At 36.3% G+C, this 21,269-nt stretch overlaps 1 protein-coding gene and 1 pseudogene across 6 annotated transcripts in view; both read left to right on the forward strand.

Annotated features, from left to right (window-relative positions):
- Positions 1–21,269, forward strand: part of MEF2A (myocyte enhancer factor 2A) — a 165,400-nt gene that overhangs the window by 105,193 nt on the left and 38,938 nt on the right. The gene's annotated exons all lie outside the window — the stretch shown is intronic.
- On the forward strand, positions 9,061–10,348 carry LOC115515573 (annotated as a pseudogene).

Below are 21,269 nucleotides of genomic sequence, written 5' to 3' on the forward strand. Positions count from 1 at the left end.
TGCCCAGAGTCATGTAGCAATTTAGTGGCAGAACTGGGATTAGAACCTCAGTCTTTGAAATTACAGCCTCCCTTGCCTTCCCAGTTTACTGAATTCATTAGAGCTCTGAAACATTTCACAATAAATGGATACAATTTTATATATAAATCAGTAATGTTCAACATGTAACAAATGTGAATGAGTTTTCCTTGATAATAAATAGAAAATTAGTGAAATTAATTGCAGTAAGATTAATTGGTGACATTTATCAAGTTGCTAATATAACCTGGTACTCTTCCAAGGACTTTTATTTATTTTATCTGATTGAGCTCTCTTATTGTCCCCGTTTCACAGATGAGGAATTTGAGGCACAGTGATAAATAAAGTAAGATGGCAATAATTTGGATTTAAAGAATGAGAAAGTCTGCTTTTTCTGAGTTTTAATAATCCCTGCCTGCTTTCAGATTACAAAGGAATTTAGAAGTCATTAATATCTTAAAGAGAGGAAACATAAGATGCATCTATCGATTATTAAATAAAAATAGCTGGTAGTAAAAGTTGAGCACGGCAACTTTTAGAATCAGTGGCTCTCAGGGTGTGGTACCCTGACCTGCAGTATCAGCATCACCACAGCACTTGTTAGAAATCTGAGTTCTGGTGCCCCGCTTCACACCTACCGAATTGGAAACTTTGGAGAAGAGGCCTAGGCAATATTGTATTAATTTGAGTTAACTTGTCCTAAGTGGAGTGAGACTAAAAGCTTCAAGTTATCGGGCAGTCTCTTGGCAGTAAAAATTCTTAAATATTTTTATTCCCAAGAATATCCTCCGAAATGATTTCAAGCAATGAGCAAGCACAAACTGTAACTTTTAAGGCCTTCCAAATAGTTCAGAATAATACGCCGATTTTGGTGTGAATTACAAACCAGGGAACACATTTCTAATGAGTTAACCTTTCATTGCAGTCCTACATGGTTTTACATACGTGCTTCTTTGAACATATTTAGGGGTTGGTGGGGATGTGTGGGCAGCAATGCATTACACAGTTCCTCAGTTGAACAAAACAGAAAGATAAATGACTTTTGTCTCCTGAGATCATCTAGTGCTGACCTTCTAGAACTGGAGGCATGATTATGCATAGGGTTTCTGACAGTATTACAATATTCTCTTAGAGCCTTTTTGAGCCAATTGGGTTTTTTTCTCCCCATGTTACTGATCAGGAATGGAACAGACAGGGAGTGTTTAAGAGGCTTGCCTAATGTTTTACAGGGCTGCAGTGGAGCGGCAGGGAAAGGGAAAAAATAATGAGACATCTGAAGACAAGACAAAGCTTCCCTCCGCCTCCAGGCCCCTGCCCTGCTCTTTTATTCCTAACAGAGCCTGAAGCAGCAGGATGGTGATTCACAGGGTGAGGCACGCAATCCTCATGGCCCCCCTCCTCTCCTCACATGTCCTGCACCATCTCCTCACACTGCAGTCACCGTAGCTCTGCAATTTCAGTTTTACTCTTTTTATTTTTACTGTGTATTTGAATATTATTATTTATCATATAATTATTGGTTTTCATTTATGTGCTTTTTAAGGAACTGTGCATCTCTGCGTGTGATTTTTATTTTCTTGAGGTCAGAGTTTTGTCCATCAGAGACTGAACTTGTTGATATATAAACAAGAGTTCATGGGAAAAGGGGTGATATATATCACTTTATAATATAGCTTACATTTCTGTAATGCATTTCTTGTGTTTATCGATGAATACCTGTATATCCTTTTTATGTGTCTTTGTGTCAGGGATTGAGTGTTTTTGTAGTTAAAATCAGATGAGTTGTTCTTTATCTTCCAGAAGTTCTTTGCTACATTAGCCATATTTTTGGCCAGTGAGAAAAGGGAGAGGGAGGGTACAGAGGATTGGAAGAGTGGTCAGAGAAAACTTCCTCTGGAGGTGACACATTGTCTTAGGCCTTTAAAGGACAGGGTTGGGGAGGGAAAGGGCTAGAAGAAAGGTGTTCTGGTTCAGAGGGGCACCTTAATGGAAATTAGGAAATGAAACATAGCACAGTTATTTTATGGAGTTAAAAATCAGCTGAATGCAGCTGTGGTAGTATAGTGTGAAGAGTGGAAATAGCTAAGACCTGGGAAGTAAGCCAGATCCTGAAGGCTTGGATAGCTATTGAAAGAGCTCTCTAGGTTTTACTGACTGTCTTGTAATTCCCAAGCAATACACTGTGTTCAAGTTGCACTGTAATTTTTTGAAAGGGGCTTGAAAGAAGGGAGGAGGAAAAGGGTAAAAATATTGAATATAATGCATTATTTTTACACTTTTAATTTATTATACTGATATTTATACTGTGTATAAGACATTGTATTAGACACTGAGAATAACTGACCATATTTCTGCCATTTTCCTAAAAAGATGATGTGTTTCCTAAAAAGATGTGTTCATCTTACTACAGAAGTTTCTTTGTTGGATACATTTCAATATAGATTCAAGACACTTAGAATCCCAAGATTTTGATGTTTCCCACCACATAGTAATCATTTAGCATATAAATATTACATTACTATTAGAGCTAGAAGCTTATTGAATGCAAAAGATACAGGGTACTTACCATGTTTAAGAATGTTCTGTGTATGCCTTTGTGAAGTGAGATATATACGTAGCATAAGTGATATTTCTCTTATAAAGAGGTAGCAAATGCAAGCGTGCAGTGTTTTTAAACCAGGCCAAACACGTAGTTCCTTAAAATTGAGACAGCTCTATAGTTTTCATTTTTATTTTGAAATTATTTTTGTAGCTCAGTTTTGAGACTAGGGATATATAGAGTCTGAAGAAAGAAAGGGATCTTCTTAGCACAAATTGGTCATAACCCTACTTTTAAATTTATAGTTAGAGTCAGCGCTTGACCTATAAACCATTCAAGATGGTAGTATGAACCTCTTATATTTTGGAAAAGTAAACATACCTTATATGTAGGTTTTGTTTGGTGGGTTGATTTGTGAATCAAATCAATTTTTGATACTCGTGTATCCTAAGGATATTCTGTGAAGAATATCATTATGCGTGTAGGCACATAGTTACGTGATATTTCTTTACTCAAAGAATATTTCCTATAAGTTCTTACTTTAATTGATTAGCGGTGAAAGATCAGAAGATAAACCTTTAAAGATTGGTTTTTAAGTATTAGGGATTTTTGAAATTTGGTAGTAAATAAGCTACAAGTTTGAGACTTCTAGAATAAAGCAAAGCTTGAATTCATATTGGAATTTACCTCTTTTTTTAAAAAATTTTTTTAATGTTTAATTTTGAGAGAGTGAGACAGCATGAGCAGGGGAAGGGCAGAGAAAGAGGGAAATACAGAATTTGAAGCAGGTTCCAGGCTCTCTCAGCTATCAGCACAGAGCCCGATGCGGGGCTCGAACTCACAAATCGTGAGGTCATGACCTGAGCCGAAGTCGGATGCTTAACCAAACTGAGCCACCCAGGTGCTCCAGGAATTTACCTCTTGTAATTCAGTGGAGAATGTTTTCTGTCATGCTTTTTGTTTTTATAGAAATTTTCTTATAACTGGTTTGTTATTTTGTGGTAATTTTTGGGCTTGAGTTGTTATTTCCAAAATCTGTCTTGTAAACCTCAGAAATGTTTATGTTCTGCAAAAAAAACCCTTAGAAATAGCAACTAGTATTTGTACAGGAATTTTAAAAATCAGCTTGCTTTTTTTTTCCAATGTTTATTTATTTTTAAGACACAGAGAGACAGAGCATGAACGGGGGAGGGGCAGAGAGAGAGGGAGACACAGAATCGGAAACAGGCTCCAGGCTCTGAGCCATCAGCCCAGAGCCTGACGCGGGGCTCGAACTCCCGGACCGCGAGATCGTGACCTGGCTGAAGTCGGACGCTTAACCGACTGCGCCACCCAGGCGCCCCTCAGCTTGCTTTTTTATGCTACCAGTATTCATATAGGCTTGTCCCGTAATAGGATATAATTAAAATATTTTAGTGCTGTTTCCCATAATTGTATAGTTGTATTAAGTTTTTAAAAATTGTTTTGTAACTGGAGTATAGAAAAATCTACCAGTTATTGTTCTGTATGACAGTAGAAAATAAGCAGTTAGGTGGGGATTTAGGCATTTTGTGAAAGGTGTTTTAATTCTCAAATTCTGTTATTTGATATTTCACTTACTATATAGTTCAAAGAAATTTCTATATTTAGTATTATAATTAGCATTTCTTGGCTATACTAATCAGTTTATTTTATTGAATGTTTATGGTACCTGTTTAATAGGAAAAGAGAGCAGTATTAAAGTTCTAAACCTTGTGGAGTTTAAGGACCATTTAAAATAATGTATATGGTAACATTTTTAAAACTGTTTTATATTAATTAGGTGGTTTCTGATTGCAAGCAACAAAAGACCTGACTGAAACTCCTCTTTCAAATAGGGGTACTTGTTATATATCACATAACAAGAAAACCTAGCAATGTGGTAGAGATCAGCCTGTGTCTGTTGAAGTGGGCTCCCCCAAGCCTTCAGCTGTGTCCTGATGCTGACTTGTTCATGTTGACGGTGGCAGCTCCTGCCCTTACATCTGCACATAACATCATCTATGGCAGCGTTACCCAGTAGAGCTTTTTGTGGTGATGGAAATGTTCTATGTCTGTGCTGTCCAGTATGGTAGCCGTTAGTCATGTGTAGCTGTTGAGCATTTGAAATATAGCTAATATAACTAAAGAACTGTATTTTTAACTTAAGTAACTGCATGTGACTCGTGGCTACCATATATAGTGGCACCAATATAAAGCATCAGAGATCAGTTGTATCCTAGAGTTTCCAGCAAATGTTCTAAAATTAATTCCGTTATACTGATGTAGCTAACATGCCTCCACACTCCTCACTGAAGTACAATCATGGTGGTGGAGAGAAGATGGAAAGTGCTCATTGGCTAATTCTAGCCAGATGCTCCACCTCTGAGACGTACTCTAAAGCTGTAGTAATCCAGGAAGTTGTGTTTATGTAGCTCAGTAGAACAGAACACAGAGCTCAGAAATAGACCCATGCCTTATTAATGCATGGTTAACTGATGTTTGACAAACGTGCTCAGGGAAATCAATGAGAAAAGGAAAGTCTTTTCAAAAGATGGTCCTAGAAACACTGGACATACAGACAGAAAAAATAAACCTCAGTGTTTACTATACATCATACACATTTCTGTGGAATAGTTTGTATATGTGACTAATAAAAGTGAAGAACAGACAGATTGGGTGTAGTTGATAGAGTGCCTTGCATACCAACTGTGGCATTTGATGTTTGTCTCATGGGCATTGGGCAGCCTTTGGAGGTGGTTTAGCAGTTTGGGTAGTCAGACCATTGTTACAAAAATACTAATCTGGCAGTAGATTTATCAGCATTTCAGAAGACATTTATAGCTTTTAAAAATAGACTAAGATCCCATCTTTTAGTTATGATAGGTCTTTAATAATGTTGAGATTTTTATGAAGAAGAATGCTATTCCATTTGGTTTGAATGGGGAAAGGTGATTAAATGGTGGCTTAGGCTTTGTTCTAAAGATGATAATATGTTGACATGTCATGCTTTTTCTCAAGTGATCTATACAAAATTTGAGATGTATCATATGTAAAGAAGGAAATATTTAGAATTTAACCATAATGTGAATGTGCTCAAATATTATTTTATAAATAATCTTTATAATATGATCTCCTTTAATGCAACAATTTAAAGTATTTTTACTTAAAATCTCTTCATTATTATTATGGGAAAAATGACTAAATGACCAAAATTATTGTGAGAAGGAGTTTATGTGTTATAAGAAGGCTTGGAAACCCTGATCTAGTTCTGTATTTCATTGAAATGATAAGAAAGTAGGAGTCCAAACAAAGCAAAAGGCTTGTCCAGGGTCTTAGGAGTATGCAGTGACAAAACCACAGCTTAAATAATGTTCTTGAAGACCCTGAACCTATCTCAGAAGACTGTGGAACTTCTGAGGCTAAGTCTTTGAGAAAGAGCTTTCTTCCCAGTGTATTCCCAAAGATCCAGCACACAGCTTAATAATGACCTTTAAAATTGAACTAAAAGCAGTGTTTCTTACTTCAGTGGTAACTAATTGATGATACTCTTAAAACGTCTTCAGATGTTACCCACAGCTCGTAGGGACAGAAACACAGAGTGTGTTTAAATTTATTTATTTTTTTATTACGTTTCTTTATTTTTGAGAGGCAGAGAGAGCGTGAGTGGGGGAGGGGCGGTGAGAGAGGGAGACAGAATTCGAAGCAGGCTACAGATCCTGAGCTGTCAGCACAGAGCCTGATGCAGGGCTCAGACTCACAAGCCGTGAGATCATGACCTGAGCCGAAGTCGGACACTCAACCAACTGAGCCACACAGGCGACCCCAGAGTATGTTCAAATGGAAATAAAGTTCAAGAATGAAGGGGATGTGATTCTCTTCACTTTGTAACACTGGAAACAATGCCTTTATTTCTGTATCGCCCCATCTTCCACATTGATTCCTAGTATATAGTATTTCCAACCTTTATAGAAGTAAACAGATTTAAAAAAAGTATAGGTGCTTCTGCTGTAATGCTGTTTATGTGTTCCTGAAAAGCCTCACAAACTCTAATACCTGTGCAATTTTGTGTTCTAAGCAACACAAACTAAAAAATAATCAGCAATTTAAAAGAGCTGGAACTGCTCAGTGCGGTAACTTAGTGTATAGTTAGTGGGTATTATAAATGCACAGAATTAATTATTTGAATAGAAACGCTGGCAGCACTTTAATTAGGATGGAGATAGTGGGTCTAAGGACAGTGCAGATGGCAGTGTAGCAATGAGCAGTGGAGGGTGAGGGGTTGCCATTTAAGTATGGGAAATAACTACCACCTGCAGTGGGGCGGGGAGTGCTCCTCTGAAGCCTTCCTTTTCAATTTTCTTATAATGCACACCACGCTCCTGCTGTTTGGTGGTCTTTCTCCTTTCCTGCTAAACGTTATACTTCTGTTCCCACTTTTCTGGCTCCCCTCGCCTAGGAAAAATCCACATTGAACCAGAGTGACTTTATTATTCTGACACCATTCCCTATTTACCAGTTTCATGTCACCTAATTTATATTCCCAAACACATTATGGTAGAGCAGAGTGTATTGTTTAATCATAGAAGTTTTTTTTTTTTTTTTTAAAGAGAGCATTCATCAGTTTATGTTCATCTGAATAAGTGGCTGCTATATATAAGAGAAAATTATTCAGAGAGGGGAAGTTGTATTATTTTGCTAGTTTCCTTTAGAGTGTAAAAGAAAGCTGTTTTCATAGATGCTATTGGCTTTTATTTCATATAGTTCTCTTCACTGATTATCTTGATATACCTGGATGTAGAACTCCATAGGTATGAATTCCAGTGAGATTATTCATAATCATATTAAAGATTTCCAGTGTTTTCTGTAACCTGCATAAAGTGCATTCACATTGCCCGGCATCTTTATAAATCATTGCCCCCCAATCTTTCACTATCCTGTGAAATTGAATGTTCAGTGAGGTAACTTAGTGTACGTAGTGGCTACCACAGTGGGTATTATAGACAAACCTGAGATTAACTTTTTTATGTTCTTTCTATTGAGATATAATTTACAGACCATAAAATTCACCATTTAAAATTATACATTTAGTGGTTTTAACATATTCACAAGTTTATGCGACTATGAACACTAATTCCAGAACATTTTCATCAACCTAAAATGAAACTTGGTACCCATTAGCAGTCATTTCCCAACTCCCCTTCCCTCATCCTGGCAGCCACTAACCTTTTTCTGTGTCTGTGGATTTGCCTATTCTGGATATTTCATAAAAATGGGATTATATAATCTGTTCTCTTTTGTGTCCAGCTTCTTCCATTAAGCATAATATTTTCAAGGTTTGTCTGTTTTGTAGCATGTATTAGTACTTCATTCCATGGCTGGATAATATTCCCTTGTATGGAAATACCACATTTTGTTTATTCAGTCATCAGTTGATAGACATTGGGTTTCCACTTTCTGATTGTTATAAAAGTACAGCTATGAAATTTTTGTGTAAGTTTTTGTAAGGGCATGTTTTCATTTCTTTTGGGTATTTACCTAGGAGTGGAATTTGCTGGGCTGTATGATAGCTCTGTGTTGAACTCTTTTCCACATTTAACCTAAAAGGCAAAAACATCATCAGAAAACTTTATGGATATCATTAGAAAATGTTTGGCTCATTTTTTCCTAAAAGTGTTGATTTTTTAAATTTACGTAATGTTGGTCCACGTTATCTGGACCAACCCTTCAGCTGAAGACAACTAAAAATACTAGATGAACTATACAAAAATGACTTTATAGCATCAAAGAGCTGTTAAGGAATATGCCAGACCAAAATCTGAGGAAAGGTAAGAACCTAAAAGGTAAAGAAGTATTTAAAGTTCTGGCTACCCTGAGTTCTTTTCCCATCTGGATAAATACTTGAAAACTAAGCTTCAGGCTTTGGTGGATCTAGAGGCAAAGGTTAAGTCATTACTTCCAGGTCTCTGAGGCTAACACATTGCCTCTCATATCAAACTGGAACCTAAGGAAAAAGGAAAAATCCACTGCCTTTTTCCTACTTGCAAAAGATGCAAGGAGAGGTCTGTTGTACTGAACAGATTGGAGAAAGGAGAATAAGAAAAGAAAGAGAACCTGTTTCTTAAAGGTTGTAAAACAGGTTACCAGCATTGTGTGGAATCACTGGCCAAAGTCACATAATGCAAGAAGTCCAAGAAAACTTTTGCTCCAGGTTCCTGGAAGAAGCAAATCTATATACTTTTTGAAGAAAAGCACTTTAATTCTAGGCATCAAATAACTTTTCAAAACCATTGAGCATCCATCATACAAAGATGGCCAACCATAAAAGAAAACAAGGCACCATAAGCAAAATGCAGCAAGAAATAGCAGACACTGGGGCGCCTGGGTGGCTCAATTGGTTAAGCATCCAACTTTTGATTTCAGCTCAGGTTTGTGGGTTCGAGCCTTCCATTGGGCTCTGTGGTGACAGCGTGGAGCCTGCTTGGGATTCTGTCTCTCTCCCTCTCTCTCTGCCCCTCCCCTGCTTGTTCTCTGTCTCTCAAAATAAATAAAACTAAACTTAAAAAAAAAAAGAAATATAACTGACACCTAAATATTTCAGATACTGTTGTTATTATACATAGATTATAAATAATTTCTCTGTTTCATAAACAAGCTTGCAAATATTTGCAAGAAACAGGGAATTATAAAAGCAGTGCTATAGCAGATTTGAGAAAAATACTTAGAGCGATGAAAAAAAAAAAAAAAAACCAAAATGAAAAACTTAGTAGACATGTTGGAAGTATATTTGACATAGTTGAAGAATTTGTGAACTGAAAAAAGTTATCTGGAAGTCAGCACAAAGAGATGAAAAAGTGGAAAATACAAGATGTTGAGAGAAAAGATTGGTTAGAAATTCTAACCTAAATTTTTTTGGGCATTCTGGAAGGAGGGGAAGAGAGGAGAGAATGAATATGAATGAAGCAGATGCAGTATTTGAAGACATAAGGACAATTTTCCAGGATTGATTTAAGTAACTCAACAAATACTATACAGAGTAAAAAGAAAAAATCTATACATAAATATAATGAAACTACAGGAAACAAAAGACCAAAAAAAAATTAGATTATCTTCAAAGGAGTGCTGACTCTAAATAGCAGCAAATGAAAATCTGTCGTCAATGAAATGATACCCTAAATGTGTTGAGAAAGTAGAAGATGGACTCCAACCTAGAATTCTATACCCAGAAAAAATATCTTCAAGAATGAAGGCAGGATACCTGACTTGTGCTCTTGGGGAACCCCGTTGTTTTCTCTCCCCTGGCTGGCAGCGTGTAGGCCTCTCAATGTCTGGCGTTTCTGTAAAAGATGTGAACCATAGGAGTTTGTCAGAGCTCTGGCTGCCTTCCTCAAAAAGTCTGGAGAGCCAAAAGTCCCTCAGTGGGTGGACACTGTCAAGCTGGCCAAGCATAAAGAGGCTGCTCCCTGCGATGAGAACTGGTTCTACACACAAGCTGTCTCCACAGTATGGCACCTGCACCTCCAGGGCAGTGCTGGGGTCAGCTTCATGGCCAACATCTGTGGGCGACTTCAGAGGAACAAGTTCATGCCCAGCCACTTTAGCAGAGACTCTAAGAAGATGGCCCACAGGGTCCTCCAAGCCCTAGAGAGGCTGAAAACAATGGAAAAGGACAGGGGTGGAGGCTGCAAACTGACACCTCAGGGATGAGAGCTCTGGACAGAATTGCTGGACAGGTGGCAGCTGCCACCTAGAATCATTAGAACAAATGCTGGGTTAATAAATTGCCTCATTAGTTAAAAAAAAAAAAAAAATGAAAGCAAAACACCTGTGTATCAGTTTTGCAACTAAACCACCTCAGGCGTTTGAGGAAGGGGTCCAAACCAAGTCAGACTTCTATAGTAAGAAAGCAGTCCTCATGGGAAGATCACATGACCTTCACAACCTTCATGTGGACAGTAACCCATATATATTTTATCAGTGAACCTCATAACCTAGTAGGGTGCTCTCAATAAATTTTGTTGGATTAAAGGGGGAAAAAAGTAAGTTAAGTCATTTGTGCAGTTTAAAAAAACAGGGAGAGAGGGATGGTGAAAACCAAGAGCCAAGACTTTTGAAGATGTACTTTCCTGACCTCACAGTGCACTGAGAATCAAGTTTTCAAAATACTTGTTTATGTGTGGAGATATACAACAGAATTACATTATCCTGTTGATAAGCTGAAGCTACTAGACTGCCCAATATCCAGCTTCAGGGAGTTAAGTGTCCCAAAATTGTTGGTTTAGCTTGGGGTAGGGGAAGGAAGTACCATTACCATTTGCTGAGATCTTTGCAATGAAACCTAGGGGTATCACAGAACTGGGTAAGGCTTTAAAATTCAAAGAAGCCATAGTTTGAATACCACACACTTCTTACTGAGGAATATATGAATAAGATCATGGAGAAACTGGAGAAGGACCCTGAAGTCCTGCCAGCAACTACCTGCAAAAGAATGTGCTTTCTTCCCAAGGTTGAAGTGGTTTCTGATCACAGCCCTCTCTGCATTCTCCCTCTCATTTGTTGACTGAGTGATTCAGTCTATTGAATCAGCTGAACTAAAACAGCCTAGTGAAAAGAGCATTGGACTGGACATCAGAAGATTTAGATTCTAGTCCCAGTTCTATTTAATTGCCATGTGATGTGGTAGGGTTGAAGGGAGAGTACTTGGGTCTCTCCTAAGCTTAATATTCTCTGTAAAGGTAAGAGGTGAACTAGATTACAAATATATCATTTAAATTTTTTTCAGCTATTTTAATATACTTTTTCGAGCACATAAAATCTCAGGATCCAATTGTGCCTCAAAAATTTTGATTCCATGGACAAATTTCCAGAAAAATGCAACCTAACAAAATGGAATAATAAAGCTATAGACAACCTGAATAGTGTTATTGTCAAGTTTACCACAAAGGAACTTCAAATCCAGATGGCTTCATAAGCAAATACTAACAGAGTTTTAGAGATATAATGCCAATATTTTACAAATTGTTCCAGAGAATAGAAAAAGAAGAAACTCTCTTTTCCCCATTATATGCAGCTAGCCTAACCTTGATAGCAAAACCAGCAGGGAGAGTTCTAAGAAGAATCAGATGTCAGTCTCACTGAACATAAATGCAAAACTCCTAAACAAAATATTAGTCTACTTCTTTGAATTCACATCTTTTTTAGTTGAGAGACTATTGACTTTGATCTATTTTCTCTTTTGCTCAGGCATGTATATAGACTCTATATTAGCCTCCTTTTGTGAGTGGCCTTGTGACTGAGTTGGCCAATGGAATGGGAGTAGAAGTGATAACATGCTACTTCCAGATCTGATCTGTAAAATACCTCCCACATGATCTTTATATTCTCTCTTCCCTGTTTGCCAGCCAGGTGCAGAGAATCCAGATGGGAACTCTTGAGGTTTTGTGTGTGCAACCACAAGATAAATGAGTCTGGGCTTTGAATAACCTCATGCAAGTCTCTCTGGGATAAGAAACATCCTCATTTGTCTTTATATGAATAAGAAACTTCATTGTATCAGGCCACTAAGATTTGTGTTTGTTAAACCATCTCACATTACTTATGCTAACTAATACAGATTACTTATGCTAACTAATACAGAAATTAAATCCAGCAATATATAGAAGGGACAGTATACATCATGAATAAGTTGGATTGATCTTAGGAATGCAAGGTTGATTTGACAGAATTATCCCATTATTGTGGACTGGAACTCTCAATGTTATATACATCTGTGCTACAAAAAAATAAACAAAAAAATAAATAATCTTTATAGAGTTTAAGAAAATGCCAGTCAAAATCCCAAGGATTTTTTTTTTTTTAAGAATTCAACAACAGATTCTGAAATGTAGGGAAATTCAAGAGGAAAAGAAGACAGCCTGAAGAATAACAAAGTGAAAGGGTTTACTCTGTCATATATTGAAATGAATTTTAAAATTGTGGTAATGAAGGTAACTATGCCAATGGCACAAATAGCAAATGCCAAACGTATCAGTGAAGGGATAGAAAGCTCAGAAACAGAACCGTGTGTATATATGGCTGTGATCACTAATCATAGGGGAAAGAACAAATCTTAAATTAATGGTGCTGGGACATGTACACACACACACACACGTGTGTCTGTGTGTGTTTCATATATATATATGTATATGTATATATAGGAAATCATGAAGGGAACCAACTATCTTACATAAAATCTGCCTCCAGGAAGATTATGACCTAAATGCAAAAGGCAAAGAGAAAAGCTTTTTTGAAGATGATTTTGAGGTATGGAAGGATTTCTTAGACAAGACATAAAAAATGTAAAGGAAAAAAAACCCCGATAAATTTGATTTTATTAAAATAAAGAACCTGCTTTTATCTGAAAGCAAGTGTTAAAAAGCCACAGAATGAGAAAAGATTTTTATAGTACATAAAATTAGGAAAGCTTATGTTGATTTCAAATAAAAGAATGATAATAAAGTGATAATAAAAAGACGAACAACTCAATGGAAAACTTGGAAAGTGCTTCAATAGGCACTTACAAGGAAATTCGAATGGCAAATAGGTGTGAAGTGTGTTTCATTTCCTTAGTAATCAGGGGATTGCAAATTCTCATTGTGGGTAGAAAGGTTCATCGATACAATCATAGTTGACCCTTGAACAACTTGGCAGTTGGGAAAGCAGCTCCGTATGCAGTAAAAATCCATCTGTAACTTTTGACCTTCCTCAAAACTTAGCCTCTGACCAGAAGCCTAACCAATAACATAAAGTCGATTAACACACATTTTGTGTTATATGTATTATTATATGTATACTGTATTCTGACAATGAAGTCAGCTGGAGAAGAGAAAAGGTTATTAAGATCATAAGGCAGAAAAATACATTTACAGTATTCTCCTGTATTGATTGAGTAAAATAAGTGGGTCAGCACAGTTCAAACCTGTGTTCAAAGGCCAACTGTACTTTAAAAAATGGTTTGGCATTATCCAGCATAAGGTCCACATATTTTATGAATTTAATAGTTCCATTCCCAAGAATACACCCTGGAGAAGTGTGTGCAGGTATGCAGTAGGCTGTATCTGCAAAAATGTTCATAGCACCATTTTCATTTTCATTTTAATTATGGCCAAAAGATTGAAGCAACTCCAGTGTCTATCTGCAGTAGAATGAATAAAGGGTTTGTTTTCTTTTGTTTTTACCTATACAGTGTTCAGTGAAAATGAGCAAACTAGAAGTGTATGCAACCCCAAGGACAGATCTAATAAACATAATGTATAGTAAAAGAGTCAAGACAGAATAATGCATTGCATATATTCCATCCACATAATATTTAAAAGTAAACCTAAACAATATTTTTAGGGATATGCATGTATGTGTAAACCTATAAAGAAAATCCAGGAAGTTTTGTCATCACAGAGTGAAGGTAGTATTCTCTGTTAGAGGGAAGAGGAAAGGGTTGTGTGATTGAGGGTGATTGAGGGTTCTGGTTCTAGTCTGGTTTTGATCTGGTTAGAATTATTGGTGTTCACTTTGTAATTATTGAGTTTAATAAGCTTTGATGCACTTTTCTTTGTGAATGTTTCACAGTTTTAAAAAAATTAAATGTTTTTATGCATTTCCAGAGTGCCTAGGAAGATTAAGAAATATCTTTCAAAATTACAAACTTTTTATATACTTAAAAAATGAGGGAAAGGAGAACTTTCCTCATTTTAAAAAAATTCTGTTTCATTTAAGTTCCTTGGAACTTGAGACCTATTATTCCTTTATTTTACAGGTAGTTTTATCTTGTGCTAGATCTAATTATCCATTCATCCAGTATTTATGGAGCATTTACTGCTGAGGTGCTTGACAGAAATGAGATTTAAGGTGGGTGGTGATATTGTGGGTTGATTAATTAGCTTCCTCATGCATTTAAAAACCATGCATATATACCTTATGAGTACTTTTAGTTCCATAGTTTTGCTTCTAAGTACTGTGCTTCTATTAGTTTGGAATGGAATTTGACAATTATAAAATTGAGCATAACATGAAAGAACATTTCAGTTCTTGGTAGGCAGTAGTTAATAGAGTCTTGTCAGGGATGGGCTCTGGTAAACACTCAGGAGTATGGACTCCGGAGTCTTAAAAGTTAGTAGCATATCTCAAAATTCCAGAAACTGTGAGTCCCCTGGGATTTTTATCAGTTCTTATTTCAGACTTAACATAGTTTAAATATTTCAACTTATTTACAGTGAAAAATATCATGAATACTAGATTTCCTTGTTCTATTTAAAAAAAATCAGACTACAGTAATATATGTGTGATTGTGTATATATGTATTTGCTTATATATATTTATATATACATGTGTATATATATCTAATTTCCTGCAGAATAAGTGTGTCTAAAACTTTAAATACAGTATTTTTTGCTGATAAGAGAATGTAAGCTAAAAGAAATCTATTTAAAATTGGCTGCTCTTAATTTATAGTCCATTTTGAAATATGTTTGCTTTTTAAGTTTATTGTATAAAAGAAAACCTGGATATACTTAGGAAAAAAAAAAGTCTAAATAGTGTTGTTTTTGTCTCAGGTTTCTTTCCCCTATCTCCTTTCTACCATTTCCTTATTCTTTCCATCTCTGCTATCACCAACAGATTGAATAATATAGGCTAGAAAATGAAGGACAAATGTGCAGGCAGGACTTGCCAAGCAGTGTTATATACCCAGAGGTCTCGAAATGTTCCCTTGAACTTGAAAGATGAGGTTGCTAATGCTTTAGAACAATACAACACTTTAAAGATCTTTGTTAATACATATATCATTATTTGAGTCTGTTATCTTTGGCCAGAAACAGTAAATAATCCTCAGTCATCTTACTTCCAGGTTTGGGACCCTTTCTGGACTCAGGGTTGTGGAAGCACTATCCTGACTTTTTTTGGGAATTATATGACTTAGATAAGGAGACTACTAATATGTGACCTAAACGATTATGACAGTTTTTTTCATCAAGGCTCTTTGACTATAAGAACTAGAAATCGATGCCGATGGATCAGCATCACGAGGAAAAAAAAAAAAAAAAAAAGAACTAGCAATCCATTTAAAGTAGCTCAAGGTAAAGGAGAATTTATTGAGAAAATACAGGCACGTGGCACCCAAAACAGTAAGGAATACCTGATTTCCTAAAGACTTGACACCAGGAACTCCATCTCAGGGTTGTCTGCATGGTGTCTCATCTCTGCCACCAAGGCTGGTGTGCAGGATTACTCTTCTGAAGGCACAGCGGATGCTCTTGGTGTAAAAATAATCGATAATCTTTATCCAGTTAACCATTAAAAAAAAATGTTTATTATATGTATTTTGGGAGAGATAGTGCACATGCAAGCAGGGGAGGGGCAGAGAGAGAGGGAGAGAGGGAATCCCAAGCATGCCCCGTGTTGCTAGCACAGAACCCCACACTGAGCTTGATCCCACAAACTGTGAGATCATGACCTTAGCAGAAATCAAGAAATGGATGCTCAACCAACTGAGCCACCCAGGTGCCCCTCCAGTTAACCTTTTTTAATCAGAGCATAATTTCCAAATTAAAAACTTCAGTTATTGTACTGTCTTTTGTCTCCGTAGGAGACAAAGTTTGGTGAACTGTGGGACCTTTTGTCTCAGTACTGATGCAGATTTTTTTTTAAAAACTGGGTTGGTCCTTTATAGATGGTATGAATTTTTCTTACTCTAGAAAAGCATAGCTTTGGTTTTTAAATTAGCAAGTTTGTACACCAGCCTCTTGGGTTCAAAATAAGATCCAGAATCAGAACCTTTGGTAATAATTACACACACTCAGTGTCAAGAGATGTCTTTTTGCATGCTCAGTTCTGTTCTTTGCTGTCCAAAAGCCCACTGGAGCGTCTCCTAGCAGCTTTCAGAATGTAGGCTGTTGTGAGTTAAACATATGTATGAAATTAAGAAATTATACGTATGAGGGGCACCTGGATGGCTCAGTCGATTTGAGCGTCTGATTTTTGGCTCAGGTAATGATCTCACAGTTCGTGGGTTTGAGCCCCACATCTGGCTCACTGCTATCAGCCTGTCAGCGCAGAGCCCACTTCAGATCCTCTGTCCCCCCTCTTTCTACCCCTCCCCCACTTGTACTCTCCCAAAAAATAAATATTTAAAAAAATTATATATATGAAATTCTATTTTTGTAGTTCAAAAGCAGTCAAATATCAACAATTTCTGTGAATCAACCAGCCTAGTACAAACTAATGTCTCCAGATTTCCTTATTATTTAAGTATGTTTTAATAAATTCATAACTTTGTGTTTTAGAAGGCTTCTAACTTGTCATAGCATTCTGATCTCATTATTTTGTTTTTTTATCTTGCAAGTATTAATAAATATTTCATGTTTGTGTAGCACCTTGTGCTAGACTCTGAAAATGTAAAGCAATCTAGATTTTAGTCTTTTTTTTGAAAGTTCATAGATTAGGGTACATACATAGATAGGTAAATACAAGGTACCATATATTAAATGAATGTTCTGTAGAGTAAGTGACCTTAAAATTTTAGCATAGGGAAGCGGGGGATGGGAGGAGTTTCATGGAAGATGGGGTTAAAACTAGGCTATAGTGAGCTGTAAAACAGTCCTGTAGACAAGAGGGCAGGGTTTCAAACAAGCGAGCTGATAAGTAGGAGCTAGGCTGTTGGTGACTTGCATTTAGGCTTTTAGGAATTTTGATTCTGTGTCCTGTTATTTCAAAAGAAGGTTGTAAATACAAAACTATCACTTGGGGTTCCGGAAGAAAATAATAGAAATTCTATTTATCCTAAAATATGCTTATTAATATTTTAAAAGATTGATATAATTTGTGCATATAAATTGTAAAATATAGGGACTATAGGTCTTCCAAATTTCAGATTAGATTTGAAAGGAAACATAATCATTACTCCTACAACTACAAAATGAATGTATATCAAAAGATTTTACTTACTTAACTAATGAGTGAACCAGTAAGATGTCACAACCAGTTCAAAGAAGAACTTAAAATACCACATATTAATAGTGGAAGGATGCTGAAATGAATTTATAGATGCAAGAAAACTGGTCAGCTTGTACAAGGTGATAATCAGTGATACTCCACAGGAAACACTTTCTATGAACAGGAATTATTTGCAGTCACTATTCATTTTCTGCAAGTTACCTAACATCCATCCCTACAGAGTTGTAAAGTAGATAAAACCTGAATGAAAGTTCTAGCCAGAATATGGTTTTCACTGTTTTTTCCTTAAATTGATATCAAAATTAAAAATTTCATAGCCTTCCTGTTGATGAGGTCTTTAATCAGTAGGTAGAAGGCTTTAAGTTCCTCTTCATTTAGCTAAAACTCATTTAATTAATACCAAAGATAAAAACAAAACCTTCTTTTACTTTTAAGTTTAATTTGGGCATCTCCAGCCCTTGGAGATTCCCTCCACCAGCTTGAATTTCACCTTAGACCTCACTTGCTTCAGATGGATAGGAACCCTGCTTCAGGAGATTGTGGGTTTACAGTTTTAGACCATTGTACTACTCTCGATACTATGATATGAATAGCAATTTATGAATTGTCACAAGAATTAGCAATTGATTTGTGAATTGTCACAAGAATTAAGGATTATTCTCTTTTATTTCTTGAAGAAGAGTACTGATGAGTTGCAAGCCTTCTCTGATCATACATCCTTAATTTTTGATACTATAATAAATTAATACAAATCATTAATCAGTTAACCAAATATTTTCAAAAAATTTAACAGCACATTCATTTATTCCTATAAAAGCCCATACTCCATCTAATACCAAGTCCTAACAAGGGGTATTAGGAAGCTCTTTCCCCCTTGAGTTTACATTTACTATGAATCATAAGTCAAGGGTAGTTTTACTGTCATAACTGTTAAACAGTAATCTTCAAAAAAGATAAAGTTATGACTCTTAGATATAAAATGAACATGAGTCAAAGATTTTAACTCATGAATGACTGAGGGAACTGGAAAAAAAAATGTTACAGCTGGTTAGTAGGTAAATCCAAAGATTAGACAAATATATAAGCCCATCAAGAAGGCAAAATAAGTTTGCTTCATAGATGCAACAAAAAAAAAAACTGACCTCTTCCATAGTGAGGAAAGAAGTCAGTTGAACCTCCATCAAACAGAATTTATTTGCATGTCTATCAACACTATTTCCATTATTATCAGTTTCAACAAATTAACTTCTGTCTCTACAGAGCTGTAAAATAGATCAAAGGCACAAATCCCATAGAGTCAGATAACCTAGAAGGATGTGCCCTGAACAATATGTAGCTTTCCATTGAAGACACTTAGCAGTTAATTTTTGATCGATTTAAATATCTTTTGGGGCTCCTGGGTGGCTCAGTCGGTTGAGCATCCAGCTTGATTTCAGCTCAAGTCATGATCTCACAGTTCTGTTTGTAAGTTCAAGACCTATGTGGGGCTCTATGCTGATAGCATGGAGCCTGCTTGGGATTCTCTGTCTCCATATCTCTCTCTCTCTCTCTCTCTCTCTCTCTCTCTCTCTCTCTCTCTCTCTCTCTCTCTCTCTCTCTCAAAAATAAATAATCTTTGGGGCCCCTCAGTCAGTTAAGTGTTCGGCTCAGGTCATGATCTCGCTGTTTGTGAGTTTGAGCCCCGCATCAGGCTTTGTGCTGACAGCTCAGAGCCTGAAGCCTGCATCAGATCCTGTGTCTCCCTCTCTCTCTGTTCCTCCCCTGCCCGCACACTGTCTCTGTCTCTCTCTCTCTCTCTCTCTCTCAAAAATAAATAAAGATTAAAAAAAATTTTTTTAAATAAACTTTAAGAAATGAAAAACTAAAAATCTTTCAAAATCCGTGTTTACATAACTAATGTTACAGGTAAATGTTAGCTAAGGGCATTCATTATTTGAAACCTACATTTTATACCGTAGATGAAAGTATGTAGAAAGTACCTGACTGAATTGGCCCAAAATACAAAAAGAAGAGCCATTAAAATTATAATACAGTTTAACTCTACTTGACAAGTAGAAATGTGTGTTTTTAAAGGTGCTTATTATTAGCTGCCCCTCCAAAAATAAAATTTTTCTTTTATGGAAATACACTGATGAAAATTATAGGTGCATTCATTTTAGGATTTTATTTAAGTAATCTTTGCAGTTAGAATCTTTTAATATATTTGGAACAGTGATACAAAAGAACATAGAATAAACATCAAGTTAGCTTAAATTGATTAATAATTGTTTAAGAAAATCAACTTAATGGTATACACCTGAAATTTGAAATTATTTTGGCGTAATTAAGTTTTCCCCTTAAGTTTGCCATAGTATCACTGAAAACTTTGGATTGCATGTGCAAGAATAAAGAACTTTTGAAGCACCGTTTACTTTAGAATGGAACAATATGATCATCAGTAATAGCTATAGAGCATGCACAGTGTGAGTACCCTTAATGAATTTTTTCCACTTAAAAGCCGATTCCTCAAAATGGTAGCTTTTCAGACTGTGTTTTCTTCATTCACCAAGTATTTTTCTTGTGGCTAACTTGAAGCATGTAAAAAACTGAAGCCAGCCTGGTTTTTACAGGCCTCGCCTGGCCTTGTTAATAGTTACAGCATTCCATTTGTTAGTACCTGTGACACAGGAGAAACTTTTACTGTTACGCTATGTGGTGACGATAAAGAAGACAGAAAAAGTCTTTTTATGGTAGTTGGGTCCTCAAAACAACTCTTTGTGTTCTGGTGATAAGAAGACACAAGTTGGATATCCACTAGAGGTACATGAGCTTGTTATCTGCAGAGCCGATATAGCCTCTTAAATTCCCTCACAATGACAGGAACCCCATCTGAAGTGAAGGCTTGCAGAGCTGGAGATACCAGAGCTCTGTTATTCCTCATGAGTACAAGTTCACCCTATTGTTGTAGAACAAAAATTTTGTGTGATTATTTTAAAAAGCCATATTCTTTTTCTTCAGTAAATTTAAAAGGGCTTCAAAGAGGCACGTACTTGGTGGTTCCTGTTGGGGGAAGAGCAAGACTCTAAATTACCTAGTCTTAAGATACATGAATATGATGGGAAAATTTCTTAGAGATTTCAGGCTAGAATAAGTCAGCAAGTTCATGATGAAATCTGTGTAGGCATCAACTATATTTGTTTTGTTTCTAGGGCTGTGTAGGTTATGAGTTCATTGTGTTCCAACATTCTGAGTGTTAACATCTTCATTGCTGATAGCAGCTTGCAGAGCTTTGGCAAGCAGAACTTGCTACCATGAACAGGAGAGAATACATGTCTCCATCCTTTAGTTCTAAACACCAGGACCTTTTATGGCTAAGTACACATAACAGTTCGTGTGGTTAGTTAGACCCAGAGAACTTAGAGCAATGGTGCCAATGTTGGGGAAATAGGTGTAGAGTTTGCTCTGTGCTCATGCTTAGTGATTACGTCGTGGTGGAGGTTTCACGTATTGGTGTATGGGATTCCTGGTGCATGCCAAGTCATTTGAGAAGTTAACATCTCTGCACTTAGGATTTCTTAGGATTCTTTCAGCAAAGCAAAGTCACGTTGACTAAAGAGATGATGATGATGATGATAAATGGGTGAAATAATAATTTGACTACAGAAAAACCAAGAAAAAAATTCTTGAAGCTTAAACTATTGTGTATTTATATTCTTTTGAGGAAAAAAGTTATAGAATAAGCATAATTATT

The sequence above is a fragment of the Lynx canadensis genome, chromosome B3 (assembly GCF_007474595.2).
Source record: "Lynx canadensis isolate LIC74 chromosome B3, mLynCan4.pri.v2, whole genome shotgun sequence".
Taxonomy (NCBI): domain Eukaryota; kingdom Metazoa; phylum Chordata; class Mammalia; order Carnivora; family Felidae; genus Lynx; species Lynx canadensis.